Here is a 14,879-nt window from a genome sequence, read left to right on the forward strand (position 1 = left end):
TCCTGGAAAGAAAGAATAGAGGGAAAAAAACAGCGCTAAAAAAATACCCAGCCAGCATAAAAATGTTTTGTAATTTAAATAAAGTTAAACAAAGCAGGGGATAAAAGTAATCAAGTAGTAAACAAAGGGCGGGAAAATTAATACAAACAATGAACCAACAGGACGGTTAATTAGCTTGCTTTGCAAAGAACATTTGATTTCTCCCCTGAAAGCAGTGGTGGTGACAAATAATCCTGACCTATCAAATATCTTCAGGTACAATGTAATATGTCCCCCCCATTGCCTATAAAAGAAATGCCACTGAACTTGTGTGCATGGTGGTGAATTACCATGGATGCTTCTAAATTACTATGCATGGCATCTTTTCTCTGGGTTGTTTGACAATGGTCCTTCTGGTTTTTTTAAGCTCTACAATTGCCATTTGAATTATTCCGGAATAGAAGTCTCAAACTCAAATACCCACAGGGTTCAAGCAGCAGCAGTGGGGGTAAATGGATGGGAGTAGCGGGGAGACCGTGATGAACTGGAGAATACTGCTCCATCTAAGGCAGTCAACTCTTGCCAAGTGAGTCACATCATCTAATTCTTAAAGAGAAGCTTAAAACTCAGATTTGTGTGTCAATTTTTTATATCAAAAGGGCCATACAAAACTGCCTAGGTAACTTGCAGGGTCCAGTGTAAAATAAAAATGAAGAACCCCTTGCTCAAAAATTACTAATAATTGCAAGCTGGCAATAGCAGAGCATTAAACCAGGTGTGGACCCCTCTCAGCGCAGGGCCCTATGCTGCGACATAGGTTGCCAGTCCATGAAGCCTGCCCTGCAGCTATACAAAACAAGCTCAGGAATCACCCAGTTTGAGACCCTGCTCTAAAGGTTCTACATTCTCTTCCCACTTCCCCTTGTGACTCAAAGCAAACAAATGCAAGATGGCTGGAAGAGTTTGGAGCATGCCCTACAGCTAAAGAACAGAGAAAAACATGGCTGGTGGCTTACAAGGGAAAAAGTCTCTCCTTTGTCTTCACCAAGTCTTAAAACCAACTGGGGGATTCAGTTGTTGATAGGTATGTGCTTGTGGAAATGAAATCTTCAGCCCTATTAATTCAAAATACCTAAAAGTCTGTTGCTATAGCCAACGTCCTATAAAAAGTGATACTCCCCTGAAAAACTTTCCCATTCATGGCCCATCTATAGAGTTGGGTATGTGCAATTGCCATCAAAGAGGAACAGTCAATCCACAAGTGATCGTCACAAGTCAGACATCCTTCACACACGCGTGTGAAGGATGAAAAATTTCATGAAAATACAGTCATAGTTTTGAGGGGCTTCCCTCGTGGTCCAATGGTAAAGAATCCAGCTTCCAATGCAGGAGACGCAGGTTTGATCCCTGGTCGGGGAACTAAGATCCCACATGCTGCAGGGGAACTAAGCCCGCGTGCCACAACTATTCAGCTCACGCACCTCAACGAGAGAGCCCACATGCCACAAACTACAGAGCCCATGTGCCCTGGAGCCCACGCACCACAACTACAGAAAGAAAACCCACACGCCACAACTAGAGAAAAGCCCGAGCAGACCACGCTCTGTAACAAAAAGATCCCGCACGCCTCAACAAAGATCCCGAGTGCTGCAACTAAGACCCAAGGCAGCCAAAAAACAAAAACAAATAAGGAAAATAAATAAATAACATTTAAAAAAATATAATCATAGTTTTGGTTTTTGTTCATGTTTATTTATTTATTTATTTAATTTTTTGGCTATGTCAGGTCTTCATTGTGGCACATGGGCTTCTCTCTAGTTGTGGCACGTGGGCTCCGTAGTTGTGGCGCACAGACTCCAGAGCACGTGGCCTCTGTAGTTGCAGTTCACGGGCTTAGTTGCCCCACAACATGTGGGATCTTAGTTCCCCGACCAGGGATCGAACCCACATCCCCTCCATTGTAAGACAGACTCTACCACTGGACCACCAGGGAAGTCCCACAATCATAGTTTTGAATACATTAGTTAATATGATTGTTTAGACAAATGCTTCCCATTTAAAGTGACGTTTGTAAGGCATACTAGGGTGAATAAACAGGCTGCTTGTAGCTGGAGGTGACTGGCACATACCTCCACCAGCATGCTAGCTGGAATGTTCCATTTAGAGGGCTGACTGGACAGTTTTTAAAGATTAAAAATATCTTTCATAAAAATGAAAAAAACTCCTTAAACTGATCTGTCATATACATTTCATATTTCCATACGTCAGGTTTATGTCAATTGAGACAGACATGTGCTTTTTATTTAATTACAATTATACTTTTCAGAATAGCTTAATACAAACAAAATGCTAATCACCAAACTGGCTTTGTTCACACCCAGCAAGATTCTAATCCAAACTCAAGAAGAAAAAACCAAAGCTACTTGGCTCCACCAAAGCCAAAGTGATGGAGATGCTCTATGGAAATCAAGCAAAAATCACAGGGCTTAAGCCTGTCAAGGTAGAAAAATGAAAACAACTCCAGGATCTTTAAAAAGTTTGGACTGAACTATTCTGCTAGTTCACACTGCTCCCCTTTTTTTTCACTTAACATTGCATTTCCTCTTTCCTAGTCTGATGTGCCCACAATTTATTTTTCTTTGCTGACTGGAACAAAATAATTTTTATTTTTTAATTTGTATTGAAAGTTTGATATAAAAAAATTCTAGATGCTCAACCTCTTTCCCGCACCTATTTCTTGCTTACAGTGAACCTCTTTTCAATGAATATCTAATGAAGGCAGCTATTAAATAAAAATGAATGTTATATAAAAAAGTAAGAGAAAAACCAAACCTATTATTCAATGCAGCAATTTTACCTCCACATGTAGACCATATATGCATATGTGCAGAGATAATGGGTGTATCTCTGGAATAGAAGTAAATGGAAATAGTATTACAGTATCAAAGAGAATAAATTATTCCACTGTAAATTTATCTGTTTATTTTTATCTCCGCACCTCCACTCCTGCCGCTAGAATGCAGTGGGGTAAGAGATCTGCATCTGTCTTGTCCCACTGCTATGTTCCTAACATTGCCTGGCACATAGTAGATACTCAATAAATAGGTGTTAAATTGAATTGAATACATAGGATCAAAACAAGTTATCATTCCCTGGTTCTAGGATTGGAAATAGAAGGAAACCTGAGACATGTAGCAGGACTACCAACTTCCCTAAATTCCACCGGCTTTTTTATTCCCTAAATACAGCCTAACTCCTGTGGTCACTGCACCCAGCAACTCCGTTGCTTTCTGGTCAGCCTCTAATCCCTGTAGCTCATGCAGACACGAGCTTGGGCCTCATTGAAACAGGCTAGGACAAAGATTAACTTCTTCCCAGAACCTAGTAGTGGCTAATGAGCTCTGTGGAATAATATTTCTAAGTATTCATCATACCGGAATCAATATCAACGTGCTGTCAGTGTGTGCATTAGCCCCACAGTCAAACAAAGAACAGCCCTTATGGCCCAATAATGACACTGGGCGTGGATAGCTGGGGATGGGCAAGATGATGCAGAGATGACTATAGCAGCTCTCCTCAAACACAAGGCTTCCAGGATGTTGCACAGACGGTCATTCTTGTACTTTGTCAGAGGTAGGCAGCATTTAGATTCAGCCACTGATGATACTCAGCAAAATAACTCTCTTTTATCTTCCTAACCCATGAGATGGATTACACCTTCCTGACTGTAAGAGAAGTCTACTCTTCTATTCCTTGCTGGTGCTGGCAAGGAATTCAAATGTCTTAAAGTTAGCAGAGCACTACATATGTAGCTGGTAAGACAGGTACAACAAACTTGAATCATTACTGACTCAGGTAAGACCTGCTTTTATTACAACTCCATCATGCCCACACTCATTTGTGTAGCGTTTCCCATCCTCAGATCCTGCTAGAAAGATATGTCAAGCAAGGGTACTGGCAAAAGGTCTGAGCATCAAGTCTGCATTACTTTAATCTCCGGGATCAGGGTAGAATCTGACCAAGATTCATGCTCATCCCTGTAGTAAAATGGATCTTAGTGCGGTAAATGAGATTTCATTCTACGTGTGAAATCTGATTTTCCAATTACAATGAGAAGGGTGGGGTGAGTTTGATAGAGTAAAGATGACTGCTCTTATGGTATACACAGTTAAGATGTTATAAAACTAAGATGACTGTGGGTAAGCAGGTGGACATCACAGTCAAATCACATCGATTTGGAATCCTGGTCCAATAACTTATTAACTATATGACCTTAGCCAAATTTGGTAACCTGGCTAAAACTTAGTTTCTGTAAAATGTAAATAATAATAACGTAATCCTCCTATAAAATGAGATTGTTACTCTCTATCTCATAATGTCATTATAAGGGCTGAATAAGTTACATACAATGTTTAGTCCAGTGCCACTACATAATAAGAATTGAATAAATAAGAGCTGTGGTTGTTACTATGATTTTTCTTTTTATCACCCCACCATGGCCTAGTTATCTACAAAGAATTAACTTCTTTGTACCTTTGTAATTCAGTGAAGAAAGCCATAACCAAAAGCATGGAAGAAGTTAGTTTCTTGTTAGGCTTCCATGGTCTAAACTTGGCCACACAATAAATATGATCTTAATGATCTTTCACTAATCACTGTGAAATAAAATTCTCTAAATTCTAGAAAGTTTCAGTGAAACACCACAAAATGCAGCCATAGAGCAATCTCTCCCTTCCCCCATACACACACACACCCCATCCACCCCTTGGGGATATATTAAACTAAGACAACCGAAATAGCCTTAGCCAGTAATTAAGACACACAGCTAATCAGAGAGCAGCACAGGCTGTGGCCCTCTGCAAAGAAAACGAGCACCCAGGACGACAGCTCCCGTTACTAGGGCTTTGTTCTCCTAGAGCAAAAAGAGCACAAAAGCATAAAGTTGGGGAACTACAAAAGCATTTTGAACATTTGCAGAGGTGAGGAGAGATCACAGGCTCCTCTAAACTGGAAGGAGATTCTACCAGATAACTGCGTCAGCCCACACCCTCCAGCGCCTTCCCCACCCTCAAAGCATGACTCCACTTTTCCTATCATTGCCTTTAAGGAATCTGGCTTCTGCGACTTCCAGTAATGGTACAAATCACCCATGATGAAGCAGCTGAGAGCACTGTTAGACAAAAGAAACAAAAATTAAGCAAATAGGAAACTCCTTAAAATGCTGCCTTTGGTTATTTTTATTCCTAGCAATTTATGTTACCAAAGCAAGTCTTTCTTCATTGCTTTTCCTTGCAAGTAATACTTTAAATGAATTCCAATGGCCACTGAGTGATTTTCTCCAGACCCATAATCTAGCCACTAGACGCACTTTCCCCTCCCCCATCACCATCTAGCCCTCCTCCCTGTCACCTTAGAGCTTCTGACTTAGCTGTATTCACACCCAGAAGTCCCAGCAGAGCTTTCTGTTCACATTTTACGACATAAAAAAAGCAGGCAATGAACCCATGCTCCTAAGTGCCTGCGATAAAGCCAGGCTGAGCTGACCTCTCCCATCCCAAACAGCTGCATGTCAGGCACATAAACTTAAAGGACCAAGAGCAGCATGTGTGTGATGTGTATAAACAAACTAATTAAATCCAAGATCTTTCATCCCAGCTAGCGCCTAATGGGACCAATAGGCTCGACTCTGTGCAAAAAAAAAAACACAAAACAACAAAAAAAACAAATCACTCCAAGCTAGCAAGAGGTATTGCTTTTCCTGCTTCCTGTGATACATCTCTTTTAGGCTCAATAAACAGCCTCAAAGAAGAGGAACTCAAGGGTTGCCATTCATTCCTGTACGACTTTTCAAATAAAAACTATCAGCTTGGCAGCACTGAGCCAAAGACCACTCCCTGATCCCAAGTGGACACACTGATCAATTGGACTGACATGCACCTCCTCCTTTCCTTCCCTTAGTAGCAATCAGCTGCACCGGGGAAATCCATTGCCCAAAACAAAAGACAACTCACTGCTCCTTATCTGATAATGTCAGGTCATAATTTTTAGAAAAAAAAATAATAATAATGAAGAGGCCTAAAGACAGAGCTAGGAGTTGAAATAAGCACCATACGTGTTTACATAGAGTTTCAGAATTGAGTTGAGGTTATGACTGAGCCCAGAGATCTGTATTCGCCACAATCACTGAGGACTCTGCTATTTATTCATCTTATCAGATTCTGGTTAAAGTTAAGCAAGAGGTAGCAACACCATTGCCACTTGCAGAGGCTCTCCATAGGGTTACCCTTCACTGCAACTGCCGCAGAGAGGAGACTTGTTACAAGTCAGCCTGCAGATAACTCCAGCTATTTTGAGGACTAGCTAGAGATGAAAAAATATTGTGGCAGTCTTTCAACTAACTATGAAGGACACGGGTCGAAGGACTACCATGTACATCAATAGGCTCAAGTAATTTCATTTTGTTTGGGTCTCTATGTTTTTAAAAAATTCTGTCTTGAACATTCAAGAGATCCCCTTTCACATCAGGGCTATGTCAAATGCTTATTCAGCATTCGTTCCTTGCCATGAAGAAACTGAAACCCAACCGAGGTAAATACTGAATTTCATACTGTAAATCACTTAATATTTCATAAATCACAAGAACAAATAGGGGACCAATGAGCTCTCCCCATAAAAAGGAAATATGTATCTTTACAATCTTTAAATACTGTGAACTGCTCAATTTAGAGCTTATTTGGGGTTTTGCAATAGAAAAATATCTTATGTTTATGAAAAATTCCATGAGAACACTAAAAATAACAGGCAGAGATAGAACAAGAATAATTCCACATATTTTGATCCCTCTATGACTCTTATAGGCCTTTGTCTTAACCCAGCAGCCTGAAAACAGATTTAGGTAAAACAGCCCTTCTTTCCCTAGTCCATTTTAAGCAGACAACATCCCCCCATCACCGCCTTAGCAGACACCGACTAACCAAGAAAACAGCCATAAAATTAAGGCCCAGACATTTAACACTCACCATCTCCTGCTCCCACCGCCTTCTTTTGATGTTTACAGCACATCTGTAGGATGCAATACTAGGAGATGCCTTGTTTGACCTGCTGCATGATGCTGTGACATCAGTTCAGATGATGCAGCTCATTATGGGAAAGACTGCTGTTGCTATGGCAACTGGGATGTGCTAGGAATCCTTGCTGCATTTCCAGTGGAGCCTGAGACAATACGGAAGCCCTGTAAGAAACAGACAATATGCAAAATTTAGATCAAAGGAAGAGGATCCCTCATTGGGCTAAAATCCATAGGTTTAAAAGGGATTTCCCTGAAGTCATTTTGGAAAAAATAAAAATAACCTCCTACTTTGTTGTTACACACTTAGAAAAAGGGGAGGGGGGAATTAGATTTAGCGCTAAAACAAATAAAAACTCAAATGGACAATGTTTCTCTGTTAGGCAATTTGATTACTTTTTCCTCTCTGGACAGCATTTCAATTACTTTTTTAAAAAGTTATTAAAAAGAATTTTTCTCATTTGTCAAAGACGAAAAGAACAAAGCAAGGAACAGAAAAAAAAATTAAAAATGGAATATAAACAGCTGAGAAAGTGACTCTAATTCTAACGAAAATAGGGTTTAATTCTCAGAATATGGACAAACTCCTACCAACAAAGTCTGTCCTAATCATTTCCACTGATGGACACCAACCCAGACACATGACACGTGACACAGAACCTTCTCACGCAGACTAGCCCCAGCTCTCACTTGAGCATTGGATAGGCAGGCACATGGAAGGAGGTTTAGAAACTAGGGGGCACATCACATCACCTTCAACTTCTCGGGCCCCTTCCTTTGACATGCAGAGAACCCCTACCACTCAGAGCCAAAATGCAAGAGTCTTTTTCTGGGACCAAACCTGGTAGTTGGAACAAATGGCAGACCTGCTAGAAACTTCCAAATCATTGGCATTCCAAACATTGGGGTTCTGTTTTCCTCCCTATGGGGAAATGAGACACACAGGAGGAAATTACTCACAGCCCTCCCCCCCACAAAAGCTGAAACTGTGTGAAAAGCCACATTTAGATAAGACATAGTGAGGTATTTCTGTAGTTCGTAAAAGAAAAGCAAATCTAAAGCAATCATTTCTTTCCACTCCTGAGCAGAAACAAACATTATGTGATGCGAACTGGGGAGAAGGAGACATGGACAAAGCAGCCATCTCTTGCATATTTAATACTCTCAGACCACGGATAGAGAGAGAATCAAGCTGACCTACATACATCCACTCTATCTGCACAACTCTGGGGAAGAACAACATTCTAAAACCCCCAAATCTAATGAGACAATTATGTCGTCCCCTCCTACTTGAGATTTTAAATGGCATTGTTAACCAGCAGCATGGGGGATGGGGAGATGAAATAGCAGAAGGAATTCAGGCAGTGGCTTGGTAAATGGGGGCTGATAAAATGCCTGAAAGACGCCAAGATCCTAGCAGGGTGCACCATCAGCTATGCACAGAGCATCCCCTCCCTGATGCAAAGCCAGGATTATTCTTACTTCACCTAATGAGGAATTGGGAGGCCAAGAGCAAGATGTGAAGCTGCCTGCCCAAGTCATCCATGCTCTCAGTCATGCGCAGAGCCTGACTCCCACCCTTTATCTTAGGCCACATGCCACACCAAGGGAAGTAACAGGCAGCCACTCCAGTGTAAAGAGCACTGATCTGGGATTCAGGAAACCCAAGTGTTAATGCCAGTTCCTCCAGTGAGCATCTGTGTAACATCAGGTCAATCAATTAACCTCTCTGGGCCTCAAGTTTTTCACCTGCAGAGATGATGGATTTAGCTAATAACCATGGTTTTCAAGTTTTTTGTTAGTCGTGGAACCCTATCTTCTAATGATACAGACCAAAGCTGGGCTGCCCTGGGTGAGAGGGGATAAGAAGCCCAGAGCCAAGTTTGACGAGCTCTTCTCAACCCCATGCCCCATCTCACCTGCTATGATCTGACCTCTGAAGGCACTCTGATGAAACCCTCAGCCACTGGGGAAGATGGAGTGAAAGTCATGGCTCTATAACAATATTATGAGCCTTTCCATAACTGAAATCTACGGTTCTATAAAAGGGAGAGAAGAGGGTGGGATCAGGTGTTCCAGACTTGAATATGGCTTCTCAGTATGAGTTTCCTTTGCCAGAAAAATGTCATTGGTTTGGTGGGAAGAGATGGATGTCTCATCAATTCTGAGGCCAAGTCAGACTTTTAACAACCTGAAGTGGCTGAATTACTGGCCCCCAAAATGGCCTAATAAAAAGTGGACCCATAAAGCAGAAGCAAGTCATGAAGTATTTTCTTGCTGTGTGAATGGGGCTGTAGTAATTCACCTTGAATTTCCTAATGGCCTTTCTCACTACCTCCAAATCCTCAATTTGTGGTGTTGTTTTGAGGATTGCATGCACTAATGTTTATAAAAGCATTTGGAAACCAAAAGTGGAACCTTTGTTAATATTGTCGTTAACAGCCCACTCACCCCAGTCAGGGGAGGCTATTTAGCTCTTGCCTGTAGGTCCAGTAAGATTCTGGACTCTGGAATAAGATGGTTAGGAAATGGCTTACAAGGTCTGCACAGCTACCAATGCAGGCTTACCCCTCACTACTCACTTCGACAAGGGGTCCTCCCAGAGGACAGAGCCAGGGCCATGGGCAGAATGGATAAACACCTCCTCTTGGAGAACAGAGTCAGGGCCTTACCAAGGAAACTCTCCTACTTCCAGGTGGCCATTCTTACTAGCCAAGGGTCATTTCTACCCTAAGCAATGTTACTTGGCTATACTGTTGACATTTTATTATTTTCAGGTTTCCAGGAGAACAGAGCTACAGAATTAACCAAAGGTTGAAATCTTATGCAGAAGGAGAAGGGGTTTAGTTAATCCTTTACAAACAATGCCCAATTCTGGAATTCTGGCTTCAAAATTGACCTTCATTCACAAAATATACAAATACTCAAGCACTCTAATCACAGGCCTACATAACCATATACCCATGCTGGCTGTAGATGCTGTTTTAATCAGTACACTATATACTTTCTGAGAACATTTGTTGGCCAAAAATATTTGGACACCAAATTACAGTGGTCATTTGTGGCTCTTACTGTTGTCAAATGCACACCATCCCTTCTACTTTTTTTAGATAATCACACAGATATTATTATTAATCATGGGTGATCAGAATAGAATTTGCAACCATAATATTAATAATAAGCTCAGTTATTATTGTAGTTAGCTAATGTTTGGATTTATTATTTCCTCTCAGACATTACCTCTTCCACATTCTAACTTACATGCTTTGGGTGGGAATCCAACCAAGGAATGCAGAATGCCACTCAGTCTTAAGCCAATAAGCTTGTTCCATCCCCAGACATACAGAAATTAGTTCAGAGATGATATGAGACCCCACTGAAGCCAATAAGATACAGTGAGACATTTTAAAGAAATCACTGTTGGCTCCTGGTTTTGAAAGGGTGTCAAATCTGAAGTAGCTCATCCATTTTGTATTCATGAGTGAAGAATCTGTCTAAGCCAACAGAGGGAGGGCTGAGATAAGTTGAGAGAAAAGAAACTAAGTTCTGATGACACTGCTTGGGCCAGAAATCAGCCCTACTCTGACTCTGTAGGTTATAAGAGCCAAAAAGCCCCTTTTCTGCTTCAGCCAGTATGTTTTGGGGTTTCAGTCACAGTAAACAGAGCCCTAACTGATCCAATCATTGAAGAAACTGTGTAAGGCATAAATTGGCACCATTAGCATGAAGCGTACTTGGAAGAAAAAAAAAGCTTGGGCTCTGGAGTGGTGCATAAGACTGAACAGTGAGACCCCTCAAAGGGTTAGGGTCGGGGCCAGAGCTGGCAAGACCCCCTCACAAGGAAGGCGCGATGCATTATTCATCTTTTCTCCTGGACATTCCCGGACTTGACAGTGAGTACATACTCCAATCAGCTTAAGCCCCATTCCTCTGTCCTTTCCCAGGCAAAATTCCCATCAGCAAAGGCCAAAAAGCCTCCAAAAGCCCAGGGAGGATGGATTAGCTCCTGATTGAACACCTCAATTTGGAACCTGAAGCAAACCTTGGGGTGATTTTCGCCAAAGAAACTGGCCCCAACCTGTTCAAAGGTCTCCCTGTCATCTTCTGAATTTAAGATTTTCTCTTGCCCGACTTTAGAGTTAATATGGTTTCCTGCTTCACTAGATTTAACGCCAAACAAAAACATTCGACATAAAACCAAGTGGCTTTAATGTGCTGGTGGAAGTCCAGTTGTGCTGAGTTATATAGGCAAAGGAACTACCTATATATATCAGGACCAACATATGATGAGGGTTTATGTGCTGTTTAAACTTTGCACTGGCATTTCTGGGGCTTTCCTGTTGTAGTACTCAATTTTTTCATAGGTCTTAATCTTATCTACTCAAGTAAACAGCTCTTTAGGGTACTACCAATGTCTTGCGCTACTTTTGATTCCCCCATAACCTTTAGTGCACTCCTAGGCATAAGTAATCCCCTAACGAGTCCTTCTTAATTTCTTTTTTGTTAAAGTAACATTGTTTCCATTCCAGGCAAAGAAAAATTTCCTAACAGCTTTCTCCTATCACAGCAGAGTTTGAAATCTTATAAGATTTTACTAAGGCTTACATGTGTAAATCTTTTCCCCTTCCTTTTGCTGCCTAAAATAACAAAAAGTAATTTGCTACTAAGAAAATCTGACCAAAAATGATAACGCAAGCCAGCAAACAAACATTTAATATGTGTCATCAGAGACAGAAGGAATAGTGATCATGATACCTGTTTCAAGTTATTTACAACTGAGTCTTTTAATTAACATAGCATTTTCAGCCCACACGGTCTTTTAAAAAACTAGATTCCTCCCCTTACCTGAGAAAAATCATGAATAAAACAACTAACCCTCATTTACATTAAAATAACTAACCCGGCATAAGGATAATGCATTCTAGAAATATGGAGTTTCCCGAGATAACTTTAGTTAGAAAAAGTGATTCTTTTCTATGGAAAAGAAACAAATTACATCATACCTTCATATGTAAAATTCCTACAGTAAATAATATGTTAAAGGGCTCACTAAATCAAAGTTACAAGTAGCTCTGATAAAAGAGATTTGTTTTACAAGGTACAAACATTTTTTTTAGTGAATAATCCAATTTAGTAAATGTACTCTTAAAAATCAGCTCTATATAAAGTACAGAGTTACACACCATTGGTAAAGTTATCTTCATTTGCTAGAGTGCTATGAAACAAACAAGAGAGCTGAAATGTTCAGCCAATTACAAGTATCCATTTTGCTTTACATCTGAGTCGTTATATCAGGCTGCCTTATATTCCATTAACTGGACGCATGTCTGTCATGGAAACAACTTCAAGCATCTTCAGGGCAAAGACTAAGTCTTCCAGAGCAGAGTAGGTTGTGTAGCAAACACTTGTCGTGTACATTGCCTAGTAAATGCTTCTTTACATGAGTTTGTCAAACTCAGAGACTTGATCCTGGCCAGCTAAAGACATGCAATTAGAAACTCCCAAACCACCAGTCAATCATAAATATACATGCATATAAACACATACACATGTTGACTTGAAAACATAGGTGAGAATGAGTTTTTGCACATAATACCAATATTTCCCTCTTACTCTAGCCAGTGATAATATTTTACTTTCAAATGTATTAATTTACTGCTGGTCTAAACATTCTATCAAAATGTATTTATTGTAAAAACATTTCACCATAATACAAAATATTATTGCTTCATGGAATTCTTTTGAAAAAGACTACACAGACACAAACATAAAAGTAAATCTAAAATATTCATAAGTATACATCTCACAAAAAGAACATATGCCATAATAAATACACTGAGATAACATACAAAACAATAAAGTCAAGTAATAAAAGCATTGCTTTACCTAGCTCTATGTTTATAGTGCTTGCTCGGTGCTATGGACTGAATATGTGTATCCCCCCAGAATTCACATGCTGAAATCCTAACCCCCAAGGTAATGGTATCAGGAAATGGAACATTTGAGAAGTGACCAGGTGATGAAGGTGGATCACTCATAAATGGGATTAGCGCCCTTACAAAAGAGGCCCCCAAAAGCTCCCTTGACCCCTTTTACCATGTGAGGACAAAGCAAAGAGCATTGTCTATGAACCAGGAAGTGGGTTCTCACCAAACACAGAATCTTCCAGCCCCTTGATCTTGGACTTCCCAGACTCCACAACTGTGTGAAATTAATGTCTGTTTTTTATAAGCTACCCAGTCTATGGTATTTCTGTTATAGCAGCCCAAACAGATTAAGATCCCAGCTCCTCAAAACTAAGTTGTGTTTCTATATACCTACAACAAAAGAAAAATTAAGAAAACAATCCTATTTACAATGGAGTCAAAAAGAATAAAATACTTAGTAGTAAATTTAACCCAGGAAGGTGAGAGATCAGTACACTGAAAATTATAAAACACTGATTGACGAAAGAAATTAATGAAGACACACATAAATGGAAAGGTAGCCCATATTCATGGATTAGAATAAATAGCATTGTTAAAATGTCCATAATACTCAAAGCAATTTTCAGATTCAATTTAATCTCTATCAAAACGCCAGTGCATTTTTTACAGAAATAGAAAAACAACCTTAAAATTTGCATGGAACCAAAAAAGATCACAAATAACTAAAGCAATCTTGAGCAAGAAGAACAAAGCTGGAGGCATCACACTTCCTGATTTCAAACTATCATACAAGGCTATAGAAAGCAAAACAGTGTGGTACTGGCATAAAAATAAAACACATAGATCAATGGAACAGAATAGAGAGACCCAAAACAAACCCATGCATATGTGGTCAACTAACTTTCAACAAAGGCACCAAGAACACAAAATGGGAAAAGATAGCCTCTTCAGTAAGTGGAGCTGGGAAAACTGGATATCCACATGCAGAAGAATGAAATTGTGCCCTTATCTTACATCATACACAAAAATAAATTCAAAATGGATTGAAGACTTAAGGAAAAGACCTGAAACCATAAAATTCTCAGAAGAAAATATAGGGGAAAAGCTCCTTGATATTGGTCTTGGTGGTAGTTTTCTGGATACAACATCAAAAGTACAGACAACAAAAGCAAAAATAAATGAGACTACATCAAACTAAAAAGTTTCTGCATAGCAAAGGAAACAATCAAGAAAGAAGAAAATATTTGCAAACCATATATCCAATAAAGGTTTAATATCCAAAATATAAAAGAATTCTTACAACTCATAGCAAAACAACAATCCAATTTAAAAATGGGCAAAGGATCTGAATAGACACTTTTCCAAAGAAGACATACAAATGGCCAAAAGGTATATGAAAGATGTTCAACCTCACTAGTCAGGAAAATGTAAATCAAAACCACAATGAGATATCACTTCACACCTACTAGGATGTCTGTTATCAAAAAGACAATAGATAACAAATATTGTCCAGAATGTGGAGAAAAGGGAGCCCTTATACACTGTTGGTGGGAATGTAAACTGGTACTGCCACTATGGAAAACAGCATGGAGGTTCTTCAAAAAATTAAAAATAGAACTACCGTATGATCCATAAATCCTACTTCTGGGTATATATCCGAAGGAAATGAAATCACTATCTCAAAGAGATATCTGCCCTCCAATGTTCATTTCAGCATTACTCACAATAGCCAAAATATACAAACAACCTAAGTGTCCATCAAAAGATGAAAGGATAAAGAAAATGTGGAAGACATATATAATTTGTGGAAGACATCTACGTACGGGATTTATATCTCCCGTTCCATATATGAGTGAGTGTGTGTGTGTATATACATAAAATACATTCAGCCATAAAAAGGAAGGAAA

General features: G+C 39.7%; 1 protein-coding gene across 1 annotated transcript in view; it reads right to left on the bottom strand.

Annotated features, from left to right (window-relative positions):
• The window catches only part of AKAP6 (A-kinase anchoring protein 6), a 489,206-nt gene extending 482,179 nt beyond the window's left edge, over positions 1-7,027 (bottom strand). Inside the window, exon 1 of the mRNA XM_060004702.1 lies at positions 6,999-7,027. The gene's annotated coding sequence lies outside the window, so the exon portion shown is untranslated. The remainder of the gene's footprint in view (positions 1-6,998) is intronic.
• Positions 7,028-14,879: the final 7,852 nt, after the last annotated feature.

The sequence above is a fragment of the Delphinus delphis genome, chromosome 2, assembly GCF_949987515.2.
Source record: "Delphinus delphis chromosome 2, mDelDel1.2, whole genome shotgun sequence".
Lineage (NCBI taxonomy): Eukaryota > Metazoa > Chordata > Mammalia > Artiodactyla > Delphinidae > Delphinus > Delphinus delphis.